This window comes from Corapipo altera, unplaced genomic scaffold (genome assembly GCF_003945725.1).
Source record: "Corapipo altera isolate COAL_440 unplaced genomic scaffold, ASM394572v1 49, whole genome shotgun sequence".
Taxonomy (NCBI): Eukaryota; Metazoa; Chordata; class Aves; order Passeriformes; family Pipridae; genus Corapipo; species Corapipo altera.
Genome location: NW_020884879.1, coordinates 7,645,282 through 7,666,083, shown reverse-complemented (window position 1 = coordinate 7,666,083; position 20,802 = coordinate 7,645,282). Strand labels below are relative to the sequence as shown.

The 20,802-nt window shown below is 35.6% G+C and overlaps 1 long non-coding RNA gene across 1 annotated transcript; it reads left to right on the top strand.

Annotated features, from left to right (window-relative positions):
- Positions 1-4,654: 4,654 nt before the first annotated feature.
- On the top strand, positions 4,655-12,215 carry LOC113945084. Its single transcript, XR_003526934.1, has 3 exons — positions 4,655-4,665; positions 6,546-6,551; positions 12,001-12,215. It is a non-coding gene; the product is annotated as an uncharacterized LOC113945084 (long non-coding RNA).
- The last annotated feature ends 8,587 nt before the right edge of the window (positions 12,216-20,802 follow it).

The following is a 20,802-nucleotide window of genomic DNA, read 5'->3' as shown; positions in this document are numbered from 1 at the left end:
ATCAAGAAACAATGAAGAAGGACTGAGAGTGAAATTTTGGGTTAAAGTTTCCATCTTACCTAACATGCCAGCCTACAGAGTTGCAATATCTGAAAGATCTATGACAGATAAATCACCGTATGTCCAGAGCAGGCAAGCACCATAAAAGCAATTAATCTCCAACCTGCAAGCTCTTCCCCTTGTAGCAATGCAACCAATATGCCTCTGTGTGAAACACACAGTCTGTATTCAAGGTTTTTGGGGAACTGGAATTTCAGTATTCTTCAAGTTAACAAAATGGATATCTATGTGAATTCAGAACAGTTTGTATTTTCATCAGTAAGAAGCCACAGCTATGGAACAGAAGCTACCACAAGGCATTGACCTGATGCAACAGCAATATAAGTAAAGAAAGTTTATATGAAAACGTAATGAACAGATATCAAGATAATGGGAATATGAATGCAGCCAGAATGACTACTCAGGGAAATTTCTGTTACATTTACCGTCTTATATATATCCTTATTTAGCATTCCAAAAGAGGGTAAGCAACATAACCAAAAGTTCTGAACAACCGCTTTTAGTTATTTTTTTGTTGTCAGAAGGCATTATCTCATTTGTTTCCAGAAATAATGTCAATAGGTTTAAAACTATTTGCAACACATCAAGTCACTGTTTATCTGTGCCACTTAGTCAGTAGACTGTAGTATCCTGATGTGACTTAGGACTATAAAATGAACGTATGGAACTACCTACGGGTTGGTTGTGGGATCTGGGAATCCTTTCCAGCTCTGTGTGTCTGTGGGGGATGTGTGTATATGTATGCACTAGTATAGACCAGTGAGATGATCTGTACCAGCAACTGGGGAATTCCTACACCCTCAGGTGTAGGAACACCTTGGGTGTCCAGGAGCCAGCAGAGACTGGGAGATTGGGATCCAGGGGCTGCTGCTAGGCGGACTGCTGCAATGTCTGAGCTCAGCTCCTGGAGGCATCCACACTGTACGTATACTTGTACATTATACACTTATAGATAGGTATATAATATATGTGTACATACAATTTGTTTCTTGCGCATGTCTTATGTCATGTGTGTCTGCCTGTGATCTGTGTGGCCAATTATGTGCATATGTGTATATATTTATGCATGTCGTATCTGTGTGCATGTACCTACCAGGAATACATTTTCAGCCTTGCCACTGGTTTAACCTGGGGGCATGGAACTGCAGCAGACTCACCTCTCTCATGCTGTCATATCTGGCATGATATATTTTCCACAAAAATTATTAATTATATATAAATATAATTAATCCTTCAGCAACACACACTGTCATCTATTGTATCAGAGAGAGTCTGAGTTATACAGCAAGTATCTGTTAGCAATGTCTATATCAGTAGCTTTGCAATACCATTCTCCCTGCTATTAGAGAGAATCATTAGCTTAAATTGTGGAAGCCTGCCTTTTTTTTCTTCCAAATAATGTCTGTATTATAATGAAATTTCATCAGTTCTTTGTACTTTTGCTCACTCTGATGATTTTAATATACTATTGTGACAATTTGGGGTAGTTTGAATAAATAAATATTTGTGTAGAATACATAGAGAAAATAATTTTGGTTTCATGGTTGCAAGGTAGATTATGAATGTATTAAATTCCAACACACTCCTCTCCGAAATGTTTTGTTCTTCCTAGTTCAATCTTTATGACAAACATTTTTGTTTTGATTTTTTTCCTCTCACAGACACTGAATGCTCTTCAGCTTATGTGAACTCAGACTTTGTATATCAAATCCATTAATTACCATTCTGTAGAAGATTTTTAAATGATAGTGCCTGCAATTTCTCTGTAAACTTTAGTCTGGTCCACCATAGCCAAGTTAACATTTGATAATGATATATATTTTGCTGATTGCCTATGTGTTACTTGAGGATGTCAAAGACGCTCTAGATTCCTAAGTATATGAGTCTTCATTGTTGGCCACACAAAGGACGATCTCCTGTCTCTAATTCATTATGTCGGTGCTGCTCTGAGTTCCCTGAAACATCTCTGCTCTACAACTTTAAAGAAAGTCTATTTTCTACTTCACAGTTTTAAACTGATTGAAAAAAGAAAATATTCTAAGTCCTTTTAGCAGAAGAATATACTGTTGTTTTGACTGAACACTGTAACACTTCAAAGCTTCTGTAACACTTCAAAGCTTCTGCACAACCACTTTGCAAATGGTTCAGGATACCCTCTTTTATAGACTTTTTGAGACAGGAGCTCTGATGTGTTATAGACAACTTCCTACTTTATTAAAGAAGCAGAAGTTACCAGAAGCCCTTCTGCTCTTCAGAAGACTCACTGTAAAGTGTCTAGAACAAATAAGCAAGCAAACAATTGAGTGAACAAGATGGCAATGGAGGGAAAAAGCATCCTCCTACTCTATAAGCATCCCCCATAATACACAGCCACTCAGTTAAAGGACTCAGGATTGCATAAGTACACTTAGGCATATTTTAGGCTGAGGAGAAAGCTGATGATTCTTGCTGTAATTCTCTCATACAAAACAAAAATCAGATATTTATAAAGTTTCATTTCAAAAGTTTAAAAAAACTAAGAAAAAGAGAGTTATCTAAGCATAGGAATACATCTATAGTATCCTCATTTGCTGAAAGAACATGGAAGCAAGGTGATTAATGGAAACACAAGTACAGAAATGGCACGATTTCCACCTCTCAGCAGGATCCATGTGGTGGGAAAAGTGACAAGAAAGGAGTTTCTTCTTCCACTCATTGAATAGATCCAGTCTTCTATATCCTCCCATGGTATTAGGAATGTAACTTTTATTTTTTCATTTGAATTATATATTCTGATATTTAAAAGCCCATGCTAGTGACTTAAATATTCTTTGTGAAACTAGTGTTTTTAAAATTCTCTCATGAATGTGTCCAAAAGTAAGATCTAACTTTTACGTACTGTAAGACCATGAGACATGCTTATTAAATCATCCCTTATTTTATGTATATGTGGTTAATTTCCAATTTCCAAGGAGAACAGCAACCTTTTTTAAATGGTGGCTGGTAAACCTTCACCATACGTGGTGACTGATAAATAGTCATAACTATGTGTATCGGCTGTTCATGAATGCTTGGACCCACCTAGAAGCATTCTGGTGGCTGTTGATCTTCATTATTTTTAGGTTTCTCCATCCTTTGGTATTTTAATAACATCCATTTTAATAAATTATCACTTTTCTCCAAGTCCTCAATTAGCAGACTTCAATATAATGCAAAGTGACCTCAATTATAGACATGTATAAGAAAAAAAAAAAAAAAGACAGAAAGCTCAACCACTAAGCAAATGGCACCCAGAAGTGGTCCTAGGCCTGACAGTATTGTCTTTTAAGACAGTATTGATTTATCTCACTATCTAATTAGAAACTGACTGATGCTGAACCACAAAAGTCCAGCTGAGAAAAATATCCCTCATTGCAAATGCAGATGCTAGACTTAGTTTGCAAATGCAAATCTTCTGAAACTTTGAGTAATGCCCTTGCAGCAGTCCTGGAAGGAGAAGAAAAAAAAAAGTATTAATAAATTAAACAGAAGGACTAGAAAAAAAAAAGCAAAACAAAGAAATTATGAGGAAAGCAGAGCAAAACCAGCAGGTTTGATATCATCTTTAAAGCCATAAAATTTTTACTTGAAATCTTTAGTTGTTCTCATTTTCAGTCATAACACCATTACAGAGTTTAGTCAGTGTCCTCCAGATTTTGCAACTGACAATCTCAAACATAAATCAAATAAATCCATTCTTACCATGATAACTCTATAAAGTAGAATGGAAAAGGGTTCTTTTTATGTCTTTCTCATCTATTTATGCCAATATGATAAGGTTTTATGTCAATAAACCTCTTCCGTTTCTTTTAGAAAATAATGGACCTTCAAAGCTCCCAAATAAAAAAAAAAAAAAAAAGGAATAGAAGTTGGAATCTTTCATTCAGCAAGAAGCCAAGGAAAAACTCTGATTCTTTTAGCCTGCATTCCCCACCTGCACAGACTGTTTGGCTGTTGATACCAAATGAGAATGTGTTGCTGAAGAGTAAGCTGAATACATATATCTCCATGCTACAAATGCTACAAAAATATATCTGGGGGCAGAATTGTCAGCAACATTCTAGTACTCTTGCTGGGCTTCAAGGAGATAGTGTCTTCTACAGACATTAATGGAAACTAAAATGGGGTTTCAGAAAGAATAATCTTCTATTTAATTTAGTTTTCCTTCAGCAGCCCTAGAAAAAATGACATGAAACTATAAATGCACATTTTTAGCATAAAATCCCAGCTTTTTTCTTAGCAGCAGAGATTTCCAGCCTCTGGGTTATAAAACACACCTACGAATCTCTAAATGGAACATCTGCTGTCAGAAAGAAACATTACAAGTGGGTATAACCATGTTTAATTGGTTGATCTATGCAAAAATATATATGAGTGTCAAACTTTCCTATTGGGAAGGATCATGAATACAAACGTGTTGTACAGGTAAGTACTACTTACCCTGTTCACTTATGGTTACTCGAGTGAGTGGAGGTGTTTTCAACAGGCCTTGTGGTAAAGAGGCTTTTAGGAATGATCTATTTCATTTCAGATTCTATCAACTGATGTTTCAAGATCAGATATAAGGGGCCTGTCAGACAGCTTCTGGTGTGAAAGTATCATCTCTACCACTAAATATTTCAGTAACACTTCCACTGAAGGTTAGGAGAGATGTGCTTATAGCTTTTATCAGGGTGATTCTTTTATTGATAAAACATCTTTTATTGATGTTTCTTCCCCTTGCAGTATTGTCACATGCTGTCCAGACAAGATTTGACCTTTCACAGAGTTTCATTCACCAATAATGTATATGCGCTTTTCAGGTCTTTTACCACCTACCTTAAGTTGCTAGGAATAATAAAATTTTCATTCAGCTGTTGATTGATGGCATTGATCCAGGATCCATTGATGCATACTGGATCAATGTAAAGCACACAGGTGCTGTAAATAATACCAGGAATTTCTCCTGTGGTACAGCTGCCTTGTCAGTTACGGTGTTGCTGCTACAAAAATATGTAGAAGTATTTTACATCACATGAAATGTTACATTTTTTTCAAAGTGCGTAATTAGGTACAAATTTCTCCTAGAACAACAACAACAACAAAAAAAATAGAAAAAGAGAGAGAGAAAATGGTAAACATACTAAAAGAACAAGCAATTACTCAAAGGGTTTTTCTCGTGTAGTTTGATGAAATTTATATTTTCATGGGAAAAGGACATTGATTAAAGATCCATGTTAAGAGTTTTATTCTGCTGAGTTTTCTTTTTAATAAAGCTGTCTATAGTAATTTTCCCAAATCTTTGTTCGCGAAGCCTAGCCATGAACAGTAATTTACACAACATTTGAACACCTCTACCTTCTCTTTTGTGGAATCTTGGACTCCTGCCCTTGCATTCATATGTTTTGCCCAAATCATTTTAGTTCAGAATGTTGATTAAAAAATCAATTTCCGAGTCCACAACATTGCTGACAATGTCAGTTCTTTTGCCTCACCCCACTGATTTCTCCTTCCCTGCTACGTTATTCATGATCACGTGCTGTCCTCACTGGTATGCCCCATTTTATCCAATATCTCTCGTTCATAGCCATGGTGCAAACTCCTGCCTTGCTTATTGCATTTGGCAAACTTAATTGTCCAATTCTTAAGCTTCAAACAAGAATTCTCCTGCTTTCTCCCTGTCTGCCCTTTGCTTGGAAAGCAACTTTTCTCCTCCTATGATATCTTTGAAAACTGAGAAGCATAAGCTAACATAAATTGTGACACTACATTTAATCTGTTAGACATTTTCAAGGATTTAAGTCATTCTAAAAAGAAAAGTTTTAAGCTCTTAAAAAGGCTCTAGCAGGTCTTATATAGTTTTAATCTATACTTAAACTTCAGTTCTGAAACAATACACTAAGAGTGAAATGAATGAAGAACCGGACCTTTTGTGTGCCTGCTGTTTTGTATTTCTCACTCTTTATAACAGTGGAAAATATTAAATCAAGAATATGAGCAGTATTAAGAAATGAAGTGTTACAGGGTAAAAGATGTGTTTGTATTTGGGAAACTGTTGCTTACATCGTCAGCTCATTGCTGAGCATAAAAAAATAAAAGCAGAAAAGTATACTTGTTTTGGTTTATGAATTATCCCTTCATCCTGGAAGCCTAAAATTATGAACAAATTATGTTCATAATTTATGTTCATAATTATGTTCATAAATATATGTTCATAAAATTATGAACAAATAGAAAGATGCTTAATTTGCACATAGTCTGAGTAACCATGAAAACTCAACAATTGCAGAGAAATAAAAAAACATTTTTGAAAAATATGATTTAAAACAAGATTAACGCTCATAAAATAGTAATAGAGTACCTTTTATTACTCTTTGGGACCAGTCTCTATGCTGTCAATGTGAAAGATTTTTTTCTGTGAAGTCATACTTGCTTCCAAGATTGGAAGTAAGACAGTACAAAGGCTTTAAAATTTTCTTTGAAGTTAGTACAGAGTAAGGAAGTGTAGAAAAAACACTTCACAATTCTGTTCTGTAAGTAAAAATGTTCCAAATGACACTTTGCCAAAGGTATTATGATTAACACAGTAATTTAAAAACCTTGTAAATTTATCATAGCTATTATAAAAATTAATTAAGCATGCAATCTTTAATGTGCAAAAAGAAAACATCATGTCAACAGGAGTGAAAGACATTATCATGACAAATATAAGCCTTTATTAATGAATCTAATAAGCAATGCATAGGCATTTCATGAAGTCATAACACTGATACAAAACTACTTCACAGATTTTTTTGAAATTATTTAAAATGCATACATACGTACATACGTATATATATATGCACACATAACAGAGAGCTGATAGAGCTATAATCCTTTTGTGTGTTATCACTTTGATAAACTCAGCTCATAATTTTAAATTCATTTCATATTTCTATGGCTTCTTCTAGTTTATGGGGTTTTCCTATACTGTAATGCAGGCGATTAATGCATATTTATAACATTTTTATGGTATTTTTGTTTTGAATAAGCCATTAGGTGCACAGTGTCTCTGTACCAAATGTAATGCAAAGGAATTTAACTTCCTTAAAATAAAGAACTAACACAATACACTGCAAGCGCAGGCATTAGCAAGCAGGTAGAGATTTCTGAGAGGGTGTGAAAATAAAAATTTTTAAAAGTTTTTTAAATGCACCATATGTTTAACTAGAAACAGAGTTATGGGGTTTTTTTAGAATGGTTAGTTGGTTGGTTGATTGGTTGGTTATGACTGCAAAATTGTTTTTATTAGGAAACAATAAATTACTGCATTCAACAATATGAAAAACAGAACATTTCGTATACCACTGATTTGCAGTGATGATTTTCCTTCAATTTCCTTTATAGCACATATTACGTTGTGACTTGGGCAAAACTACTGTCTAGCTGTTGCCATTGACCATTACCTGATTCAACACAAGGAATTTAGGAAGACTGTATCTTGATAATTTTATAATGAATTATGTTGTCGACTTAAGGTTTTTTGTTTTTTTTTTTAATTTTTGATTTTTAATTTATCAGTTTTATAAGTACTTATATTGATTTTAGAAGTAACAGCATTTATTCCCTCAACCTTTAGCACAGTAGTTACACATACACCCAACCCTCTTACCCCATTCCATATTCCCCATATCAAGTCCCCCTAAATTCCTGTAGCATATTTAGTCTTCTTTTTCAAGGTAGGCCTTCATTTTTTTTAAGAATATCTGCTCCCTGGCCTGGACCACCAGATATCACTCAGAACTTTGGACAAGTGCCAAGGACAGTGTGCCCTGAAGAAGAAGAAGATGAAGAAGAAAGGGTCCCAAAACATCGCCAGACTCAATTCCTGAGGGGCGGGTTGGGGGGTGGAACAAGGCCAAGGATGAGGGGTGGATAAATCAGGGATTGGATGGACATTATTATAAAATTGTAATGCTGGGTCGGGGGCAGCGAGCGTGTGATTTGTAATCCCAATGCCTGAGGCATTGTTAAAACCTTCCCTTACCTTACCTCCAAATTAAGTTGCCCTGGGTTTTTTTTCTCCCTGACTTTTCTTTAGGCAATAATGTAGAATCAGTACCTTACTGACCATATGAAATCTCTTTGCTGTTTGACACAAGTTCAGCTTTAATTGGCCATATCATCAGCTTACCGTAACAAAGTTATTTATGGTAGCCACATTACCACTAAAATCCAGACAGTAAGACTTTACACTGACATTAATAATACCATAAATGATACCACTTTGCCACTGATATCAATGGAACCTCATACTGCTGTTAGATGGAGAGAAATGAGAAGAGATTTGAGACTAAAATTGCCAAGTGTCATTGGAGTTACATCACGTAATACTGGATCCAGAATCCCTGTGCTCTCAAACCTACAAAAACTGTAACAGTTCCAAATAATCAAAGAGAAAAAATAAAGTTTTGTGAAGACATGGAAGAACCCACATTCCCTTACAGACAAAGCTTTAGTAATTTGTTGGTCACTCTCACTCTGGAGAAATACAATCTAATTAGATTCATGAGAGACATAATCCAAGCCAATCAGATTTACAGAAAATTATATCTGGTACTTGCTCAGCCTTTCTTATACTCTCCCTGCCCTGCCCAGATCACAAGACTTCATGGCCCAGGTCTCATTCCCCAGGGCTGTCAGCACCTGCCCCAGCAATCCTGTAGAATTGCTGGTCTCCAGCTCCCCACAGCGCTGCTCTGCCTTGCAATGGGTCCCACCAAGGTAGTCTGTGTCTTGGTCCAACCTCAGTCCATTGTCAAGGAGGTGTTCTGTGCCTGGGGCTGTGACAACCCCAGCTGCCCTGCTCCTGGCTCAGCTGTTATGGTGCTGGGCTCTTTGGCTTCCACCCCTTAAGATGCTCTGATGGTGCTTTCAGTTGTAGGTCCTTTTGAACGAAAATTCTCTGTTTAAGTTCCCCTACAAGAGGCAAGAAAAGAGAATTTCTAAATCTTTTATCCTTAAAAAACTGCCTGATGTTGTGTCTGAAGCAGGGATATTTTTCCAGAAGAATTAAATATACAAATTGTCTCTGATCAAACAAATTCCAGAAATAGGTACGGTATTATCTAAAAATTGCAAGCTAAAAGTTTAGTAATATGATACATTTCTGATGAGCAAGTATTACATTGGTGTAGTCAGGGAAATACGAACTCTGCTCTTTAGTGACTATGATGCAATTTTAGAAATCATGAAGAAACTTGTAACACATAGTTTCCAAATGATCTTTTACATTTAGGAAATGAAGTTATTTATGCCCTTTGGGGAAGTGTGATATTGCAATAGATACAGTACAGCATTGCAAACTGCACAGCGTAATGGGATGGCAACTGAAAGAATTGCCCCTATTGCTACTCTTATTAGAAACAGTGTCATGTATTGCCAAAGAAAAATTAGCCTTTTATGAACTTCTCACTACCCAGAGCATTTTTAAGATTTTTTTCATAAAGATGGAAATCACCAAGCCAAGAGGAAAATGGAGCTTGGAAGTCAGTAAGAGAGTACCCCTTATTTTTCCCCCCACCAGCTCATGTACAATACTCTTTTTCAATCTCACAATGATTATGAGAGAAATAAAGGAAGATTCAACCCTTTTGACAACAAATGGCTAGGAAGCACAGAGATTAAGAAATGCTGTCAGAAATAAAACATCAGGAAATCCCTCCAGACCAGGGTAAAGGAAACCAAGCAATAGACAGGTTCTGAAAATAATTTTAATGAAGGCAGCACACAGAGGGCTGAGACAGGCAGACTACTCCACATACTCTCTTCAGAGAGAAAGCAGTTTGCCATGCAATGACTGGAGAAACAGTCACACCAAAACCACATTCTTATGGTCCCAGACTCAACCATAAGTAAAGCTAACAAAAATCCAGCATAAAAATGCTGCTACATCCTCAAGGCTCTCAGTTTCCATCAGTTATTGTAGCAATGTTTGCCACAATAAGCAAAGAAAATTATATAGGAGACTCCAAGAATTGAAGGGCTATAGAAGCATATTTGCTGTCATATGTTTCCAGCATTAAAAGATGAAAGATGTTAAGGATCTTTTAAATATCTTAGTAAAAACTTATATTTGTAACATTATATATATATATATGAAATAATACTGAGAATTTTCATAAGTATGGGTGTGCATATATGCATTTAATGATGAGATTGTTGAATCAACCTTCAGGTTCTCTTGGGAAGAGGATTTTAACTGTTCAAGCTTTTAAACAGACACATTAAATTGTACACAAAAGAGCCGAAAACTAAAATCTCAGAAATAATAAAAGATCTAGACCTAGCATGGTGCTGTTCAGGTGTTAGGGATAAACTTTTTTCTTTTAAAACATTTATAAAACTGTTTGGGAATTTTTAATTTATAACTTTATAGAACATATAGCTTCATATAACTTTATAAAACATTTATATCTAAGATCAAAAAATTTCAAAGTTGTAGTAGTGTAAATACATAGGATGCATGTAAGAAGGCAGAAGTAATTCCCCCATTGAAATATAGTACATTCTGGTCAGAATATTTTCAAATAAAATATTTCTTGCAAGTGACTTATAAAAGACTTCAATTACATTGACCACAATAGAGAGATTTGGGGCATAATCAATAGAAAAATAATTGCATAAAAGGCTATCAGAAGTCACTTTAAATTAAAGTAAAATATGGATTATCAAATATTAAAAAAAGAGCAGAATCACTGGGTTATCTACTAAAGCCAAATGACGTCGCATTTACTCAGTTCTGCTGAGTAAGCCCTCACATCCAGATCAGAATTTCATAAACAAGATCAGAAACATCTTATTACCTTCTGCCATGTAAGTATCCTTTTCTTCCTTGTAAGATAAAAAATTTCATCATCATGGAAAGTTCAGTGGCCACATAAGTCTTTTAATTGCCTCTTACAAATCTTAGAGAAAACATTGTTTATTCCTTAATCAAGACTATTATTTTCATCTGGATACAAGGGTGTACAGAAATAACTAATGATTGATGCAACTTGCAATATAATCATTAATGATAATGAGTGCTTGCACATGGGGTTCAGTTGTATGTGCAACCAAAAGCTCCATTTGTGAATTGACAGCAAACTGGAAGAAAGTCTGGGGTTTTTTTGTATTTTTGGAAAATACATGCATGCATATGACAATATATAATATTTTAAATAAAAATGGAACTCATCTTACCTATATTCCAATACCTATATTGCAGCTAGATGTCTATTCTCTTTTTAGAGTCAATGAAGAAAAAACAATATTGTTAGAAGGCTTTTCATCTTATTCTAAAACAGTAACCAAAAAGGTTTTTCTGAGTTATGCTTTTTAAGTACCTACTCTACTTGTTATGGAGTAGATTAGGTGTTCACACCGTACATTACATTACATGTAATATAATTTAAGAGATAAATCCCAGTTTGGGTGGTGATAGAGGCAAAATCTGTGAATTCAAACAAAAACAAAGAAAAAAATCAGGCATTTTAAAGAAAGATTATTGAAACAAGATGAAGTAATATTATTTGCAGAGTGGTACTCAGTTGCTAATGGGGGAATTGAGCAAGGTCTCTCTCCTTGAGAGAAGAGTATGTGGCTTTCAGAGCAGTGAACACAGAACACTGCTTGAAGAAATCCACAAGTTAAAGAATGGGAAAATGCCTTTGCCAGACACATATGCAAACAAGATTTATAAAACAGGACTAAGACCTGACATTGAAATTTTATTCTGAGCCTCATAAAGATTATATTAGTACCAAAATGAAAATTTAATGTGTTAAAATCTGATTTGAATGGATGGTGCTTCTCACCATAGTATTACCATTTTACAGCAAAGTTTTCATAATGCATTAATTATCTCTGAATCCAGTATATGACTTGGAAAAGATTCCTTAAGATGTACTTCCTTTACCTTAGTGTCCTAGTTAGGACAGCTGAGACCAGTTCATCATTGGATGGATGTAACCCAAAACTGTGTATTCTATAGCCTTCCACGCCATTTCCCAGAAACTGTTTTCAATAGACTATTTACACCATCTGCCCAGAGCAGCCTGACTCCTCAGGCTACAACGTAGGTGTTAAGAGGCCTGCAATATGGAAGGGTGCCTCCCTGTTCCTCACACCCTTTGTGAAACTCCTTGCCCTGAGGAAAGTACTGAGCGTTTCCTGCCTGAACTGGAGAATATATAATCTTGGAGTCTTGGAACTTTTTTTACCACTCGTGGGATCCAGAGGGAGATGGCAGATCACCGCTCTCAACCAGACTGCAGACCACCACTTTTCAACCAGACTGCAACCATCACTCTCAACTGGACTGCAACCACCACTCTTGACCAGACTGCAACAGCACTCTCACCAACAGGTTTTTTCCCTCTCCTTTTACTTTGGACTCAGGGGGGCCAAAGAACACCACTCTGTTCATGCCCCAGGGTACTGGGTTATATATTTGGGCTTTGTGGGTTAAAACCAATTGTTTGTCTGTATAATTGTACTTACTGTATTATTTTATTAAATTGTTATTCTGATTCATAATCTCTCTTTTGAGTTGAGTTCATTTCCCCTGCTGGTTTACCTTTAAACCAGCACACTTAGTTTTTTGTAATTCTTTACATTCATTCTGGGCTTTTCAATCTTGTGGAATTTCAGGACTACTTACTTGCTCTGGTAATTAATGTAAGGATATTGTACCCTCCCTAGACAGTTATACAACCTATAATTTATGGACATATATAACAGATTAAGATTTCACAGTCTCTGAGTTCTAATGTCAGGCTGCCAGGGGAACAGACTCTTCCCCGGTTCCACTGACTCAAAAGAGCTTTCTTTAAACAGTCAGTCTGACAGAATGTTACCTAAAATGTAAATGCAGAAGTCTGAATTTCCATCTACAATGCCTCATTTTTCCATATCTTCATATTTCAATTTTTCCGACAAGTTGTTTATTTCACTTGTATTTTTCAGTCTATTTTCTTCTTTCATTTTCTCCAATTTATCTGAAAGATTTTACTTAATTTTATTTATTATTGAAAAATAAAATAAATAAAATACTTTTGGACAGCCTTTGCCCCGGAACTAAAGCTGTAGGCAGTGCCAGTGTGCAGCTCTGGCGACACTGAAGGGTGAATTCATCTGTTCACCAGAGAACTTTCGCTGGCCAGAACTGAAGCACTACCAAGTTATCCTGCTGGGATGTGGCAATATCTATGACTCTGAGGACAAATGTTTGTTCCTGATTAAGAATCACATCTTATATAGTCAACAAGATTACTCCATCTATTTTACCCTATATAATAAATACTGATGATTCTGGCAGCACTGAAGACCATTGCTTCTGTTGTGGACATTGTGTTATGAACCTTTCCTATTTGGAGTACAAATTACTCTACCATGTATTTATTTTTTAACACCTGAACATCATGGTGTAGATAGTAGAGGTCAAAAAATGTTATAATTTTCCTCAAAATGTACTTTCATTTATCAAAAAACTTGATTTAATAGCATTGTCTCTTCTACGATAGGAAATATGTGTTACTGTTTGTTTTTAATTCTTGTATACAAGTAATTTAATTTTTTTCTTCTGTAAGAGTTTTAATCTGGCTTGCATTTTCAACTCCTGCTTATGAAAAATTAGGTCTTTGTAGTTGTATCACATCACCTTTTTAACACTGACATGTCTATATATGGCATAATCTTTTGCTGGCAAAATATAAAAAATTAGAATTAAATCACAATTTTCCTCTCGCAATGAAATTAGATTTATTTTTTCATCTTGTAGCTCAGGAATAAGGTCAATAACTAAGGAAAGGGAAATCATAAAGAACAGCCTTACTGTTAGAAGCTACGCATTAATTTTCCTCACACCTCCCCTACAGTGAAGTTCAAATGCTACTGCATTGTACTATAGTAATTTTGCCAGAAGTCAAAGCTGCCCCTGGAGAGAACCAATATTTTGTGAAAGTTCTATGAAGCCTCTCAGATAAAAGGTAGCAGTTACTGGCAGGACTTTCTTCTTTTCTGACTGTAACACATATATAAATGACTTTGCAAAAAGAGCAAGAGATACCAGTGAATTCTGAAAGACTCTACAGCTCTCTACAGTTTTGCTCATTGTGAAGAATGAAGAAAAATTAGTACTGTTATGTGAGAGACAAACCTTTACGTGTCAGATATTTGCATTCCATCTAAGGGAATATCTTCCCTAAAAATACAGAACGATTGGAAAGTAAAGTATTCATTGAGGAGAAACTCTGAAGCTTCAGCAGAAGCTACACAAACATCAATCACTGCTGCCTCATTTCTGGAGGCTATCAGGCAATGAGAGACCAAAAGGAAATGTCAAAGACTGTGGTTGCTGTAGCCTTCATATGAGATGCATCCCATGACAATATCACATCTTCTACAAGGTCTATGACTTCAAACATATTGTAGGCCATATAGTCTCACAGATTTCACAGAATATTCTGAGTTGGAAGGGACTCACAAGGATCATCAAGTCCAACTCTTACACAAATGGTCCATACAGAGATCAAACCCATGATCTGGGTGTTCTCATTACCATTCTCTAACCAACTGAACTACTCTCAGGGTTGTTACCAGTAGTCATATGGAAAATAGATAATTAGCTAAGAAAACCACTCTTGTCATTGAATTTGGGAAGGTAAATGCATTTGAGTGTGTTTATGTAACGACAGATAAGTAACACCTCCCTGAAATAAAAATACTTCATCTCCCATCTGATGTACATGGAGATGAAAGAAGTGTGGGGGTTCCCTTTTAAGCAGTGGTGGGGAAAAAACTGATAAATTAATAACAAAAAAGATCATCTGTAGATACAATTTAAAGCTGCTGTGAAAACAGATTGGGAGAAGGGAAATGAAGAATGTGGTAGCCTCCCTCTAACACCTTGACAGTAAAATAATGACATAACAAATTAATAGTTTAAAAATACCTCTGCTCATAAAATAGAAACATTTGTACTGGTCTGTACCTTATAAAGTTCACCAGACTCAAGAAGCAAAGGGAACAGAAGAGAAGAATGTTGGCCTCTTATGCTGCTACTTTACAAGTAAAAGCAATCATGATAATAGATCATCCCTTTGTGGTTACAAAACAGATGGAGGGGCAGGGCATATGCACAAAGCTCTAACAAATATACCGTGTACTGATGTGTAAGTCCTTCAGTTTCTACCATGTGGTGTTTCAGCTCTTTTTCTGCATAATTAAAAAAAAAACCTCTAAAAGTAATTGTTAGCTAATCAATCATTGCCCATCCTTTCTCTGCTAAGATTCACAAAAAAACACAGAATTTCACAATGTATGCATATTGACACTCAATGAATGATATGTGGAAAAATAATTTCAAAGTAGAATCAAAAACTTACAGACTGGTTGAGGCTGGAAGGGACCTCTGGAGGTCATACGGTTCAAGCACCCTGCTCAGGCAGGACCACCTAACACACTTGTGCAAGACCATTTCCAGACAGCTTTTGAATATCTTCAAGAAGGGAAGTTCCCCTACTCCTCTGTGAAACTTGTCTCAGTACTCAGTAACTCCGAAACTAAAACAGTGTTTGCTGATCATAGAATCATAGAATGACCTGAGTTGGAAAGGATCAGCTTAAAGGTCATCTAGTTCCAACCCCCTTGCCATGGGCAGGAACACCTTCCACTAGACCAGTTGCTCAAAGCCCCATCCAAACTGGCCTTGAACACTTCCAAGAAAGGGGCATCCATAATTTCTCTGGGCAACAGAGAAAATGTTCAGAGATACCCTCCTATTTTTCAGTTTGTACCTGTTGCTCCTTATCCTGTCACTGGACACCACTGAAAAGAGTCTGTCTGTGCCTTCTTTACAACCTCTTTTCAGACATTTGTACATGTTGATGAGATTCCTCTTGAGCCTTCTCTTCTCTAAGCTGAGCAGTTCCAGCCCTCTCAGCCTCTCGTCAGAGGAAAGATGCTCCAGTCCCTTATTTCATGGCCCTTTTCTGGATTCTTTCTAGTATCAATATCATAGACTCTTTTTCTGAACTTGTGGTGTAGTGTTTCCTTGCATTTGTTTATTGAGTATCTGCAGGTTACATTAGAGTTTTCACAACTTTATGATTCTGTGGATTGTTCTGAAATATTACTGGAAGTATCAGGGCTCCTGTGGGCATCCAGCCATTCTGTTTGTAAAATGTATGACACTTTATATTATTTTATCTGATCATTTCACTCTACACTGCCCTAGGCTCTGAAAATATGAGTATCCCCTGCTCTGTCAAGTAACAAGAATATTCACACCGGGCAACTAGAAGGAGGAACATCTGGAAGACACGTTCTCATACCATAATTTTATCTAGAGAATGAAGAACTACATCATCTCTTTATTGAACTGGTCAACAAACTAGCTTCCAGTGTTTAAAATGGATCAAACAGCCTATCCAGTAGTATCACAAGGCTAAAATGAAGACATTTTTTCCTAAAATCTTTTGCAGTACATCATCAGTTGCAATCTGTTTTACATATCAGTGGGAGGAATTGTTATTCAGAAAACATTTTGGAGTCCTCCTAAACCTAGTCAGGAAAATTGCCAAAATAGATAAAGAAATAATTTTAAAAAAATCAAACCAAACCAAACCAAACCAAAAAAACCAGAAAGTTACACTTGTTAAAAAGAAATAGATACTCGCTTTTGATCCAATTCAGTGATGATAAAAAAACCACATTGAAATGGCCTGAAGTCTGCAACAAGTAGGAGGAAACATCAAGTGACTGTTGGTGTCTGTGGGAGATGTGATAACGTGAGGTGACAAAACCTCTGATTCAATGAGTTCTGCAGAACATGTATAAACCACAGAAAAGTGAATTGTGGGAACAGAAGGTAATGAAAAATGAAATCAAAAGGAAGTCCTGAATAAACAAAATTGAAGAATACCAGAGCACAAGAAGCACCATGAGAATTCAGACACTCTTAAGCCAATACTAAAAATCTGATCAAATCTCATTTAACCACAACTTTGCTTCTTTGTAGTAGTAGCAGCAATTTGACATGTACATATTCTGTAGCTCTTGATAATAAAATTACATGTTCATTGTCTTTATAGTTTGAAGCACCATGGTGAAACAGGATTGTTATTCACACTCTTTTTGAGGACTCTCTGGTCCACCTCCTGTAAGAACTAACTATCACAGACTACCTACTACAGAACAAGCTAAACTAGAGTTCCATAGTTGCTTTCAGACAGAAACACAATACTCATTGCAAATGTTTTTAATTTTGTGGCCACCATGCTCTATATGATTTTTTTCCATGGGTAATCATGTAGAACATGTGATACATCCATGGAGAAGGAGAAGGAAATAAAATGGAGCACCAAAAGCAAATATTATAAGAACAAGGTTTATTTTAAGGGGTGGAAGCTTCTTACCCCTCTCCCTATTTAACTTTCTCAGCTGGTGTCTCCAATTACATTCAACAGCACAAAAACACAAAAGCATAAAAGTTTGCACAAATCATTACAAGCAGCTCTTCTGAATACACAATTTTTGTTTTATCATTATACTTGATGTTTAGACAGCTGTTGTTTTTGCAGGCAGTTCTGGTTACTGTTGTATATCTTGCATGGAATTATGTAGACATGTTTGTGTAAGAAGGTTTTATGAAAGTACCAAAAGATCAAATCAGTTTAATGCTTACATTTTGAGTTTTCCAAGGGTCAAGACTCACAAGGACTGAAATACTCCCTTAAAAATGGTGACTGGCAAAACGATGTATAAATCAAGAAAATTTATATCCTATATAGTCCAGACAATAAACCAGAAACAATAGCCATAAAACCTGCAACAGTTCTGTCCTCCCAAGCATTCTACTTATTTCATAAGTAAATCTACAAAGTATAGAAAATTGATACACATGCTTCTATTTTTAAGCATAATCAAGGAAGGAACACAAGCATTTGCAGACAGTTTCTACCTCACATCCCCCTGCGTGGCTAAGATGCATGCACATATGTCAAATTTAATAACATTTGCTCTTCCGTGAGCTTTCATTACTGGTGATATAGGTTCCTTAGAAAACCTGACAACATCCTATGGAAAACTTGTCTCTAATTTCAGATGTGCTTATAGGTAAGCCAAATTCATGTGAATGCACTTATTTGACCCTCAGTGATTTTGAAGACATTTTTACATTGTCTTCATTTTTTAGAACTAACACAAGGTGCAGTGGTAAATACATTTTCTCTCCTAAGGTCCAGCTGGTCAAAGTAAAGCTGTGTGATCTATGACCAAAAAACAGTATAACTGTCTACCCCAAAACTTCTATGAACAATACAGTGTTATCATGAAGAACTAAATGTATGTGCCCATAGTAATTATGTTTCAACCGTAGTTATAGCCTCTATCCTGTCTACACAGTCTACTCTGGACTTCTCAGTTTCTGAGATGACTAGTTTTCCGTGTTTCAGAAGGCCAAAAAACCCAGCCAAACTTCTCCTATACTCAGCACAAACAAATGGCCTTCTGTCAGGAGAGGTTTATCCAAGAGAATCACCACCCAGTGAGTTAGAATTGAGAGACAGTGGTCAGGTACTTGCAGTTTCAGGAGAATCTCACATGTCATAGTTTCTAAAATATCGTCATTACTTAGAGCCACAAAAGATGGGAAAAGTTATATAGCAATAAGCATAATAACATAATCATTTCTAAAAAGATATAATCTGCTACAAAAATAGGAAATCAGACACAATTCCTAAAATACACATCCTGTATTTTACAACAGAGAATCAACAGTGTGGATGAAGGTTGTAATACATACATAGTAGTGAAACAAGAGCAAATGGAGATGATGTCTTTATTGACATCAGAAATAATCATACACAACAGTACAGAGGACACAGACAGAGAGTTAATATTTCCTCATCTGAATATTCCAATCTATTATTTTTCCTGATGGACAGAACTGTCACAGTAAAATTATTAAATAAAGAAAATTGTAAGTATTCTTTTTCTCAGTAGTTTGTTTCCACAGACCAAAATTTGGCACTAATAAAATACATTTCAAACATGATCAATTTATATGTACAAGAAGTATTTGCAAACTGTTGTGTTTCAATATAATGATTTCTTTAAACAGACATGAAGGACAGAATGTATGCATCATAAGTAATGAAATATCATTCCAAATGGCATTTCATGGCATTCCCCCAATCAATCTAACCCAAAACAAACCAGGGCATTTTTTTATGATGCATGTTATAAATTAAAATGTTTTCATTCAATCAAATAAATTACAAATTCAATCATTTTGAGCTTTGTTGTTGAAATGTAAAAAAAAATTATTTGTACTTCAGATCACTCACTGAGTTGTTTGGCAGTGGTGCTTGTTATTGTCACTCAGAACACATGACAGTTGTAATCAGCTCACCAGGCTGGTCTTAAAATAAGTAGCTATTATTTATCTATGACATATTTCTGATATCTACTTTCCCTATTAAATTTTCCTCCTGAATATCTGTATAGAATGTATTCACTATAGTTAAAATTCCCTATCCTAAGTGTAAGATAATATTTTTTTTAAAAAACCATAACTTTTAGTTGCTGGATATCCAATGATCCTGATTCATTCATGTAGCCATTATCTCTTTCAAGTGACAAGTTTATTCTTCCAAGGTCATTAAAAAAAAGCTCCATGTAACCAAAATTTTCCCATATCTGTGAATGTCCTTTAATATGGGCAGAAATCCTGTCTTTCCCCCTGCCATTTTTAGTTCCTCTCTGCAACTCTCTTTATTCCTCCTGGGTTAAGTTACTGGGGAACAGCAGATTTCACGAGACCTGATGGACGTTATGTGGAAAACAGAAACTTTTTTCTTGAATCCCAGAAAATAGTTTTGTCCAGCATAGGGAAAACACAGGGACATAGTGTGAAGACTGTACTGAGTCCAATATTTAGCCTGTGGTGTTACGAGTGGAAGACAAGACATCTCTTTCTTCATTAATGCTTTTACTCTGAGTGTATGACTTCATGCATAACTCAGAGATAAAGAAACCAATAGAAAATAATTCCATCATTAGATCTTTTACACAGTACCTGCTGAAATGGACATAACTCAGTATGACTATTTCATGCAGAAGGGAACCACCTGGTAACCCCTTACTTCATCCTGCCAATGAACTACCTTCAGTCTTCATGTTATCTCACTGAAAAATAATGGTATAACTGCTGTAGTTTGATGAAAAAGGCCACACAACCTGGCCATAACACAAAAGCCAGATTGCAAACAAATTATAAAGAGAAAGTAAGTCACATAATATTTTATGAAATCATGCAACGTGATTTTCAATTAGATTTTATTCCAAAATATGTTCTCTACAGATGTAAAGTTAGTTTATCAGCTCACAGCCTTTAGGATGTTCTAAATTCTTTGCATATATTGAGAAATAAGAAAGAAGGCACAGCATTCTATAAACAAATTGTTTTCTTTCCTCAGGCAGTTTTCTTGCAAAATAGAATCTATTTTACAGTACTCTATATTAAAAAGTAATTTTCTAATGTTAAGATGGCATATCTCTTCATTATTCTGCTCTTATAATGAAAGCTTTAATATTTCTTATGTTTTAAACACTTGTAATTGCTCTAAATCTCTGCAATCAATGTACTCTCCCTCTGATCTTAGTGTAGTATACTCATTTAAGTCTTTGATTATAAACTGGAGGATAATAAATGTTAATATT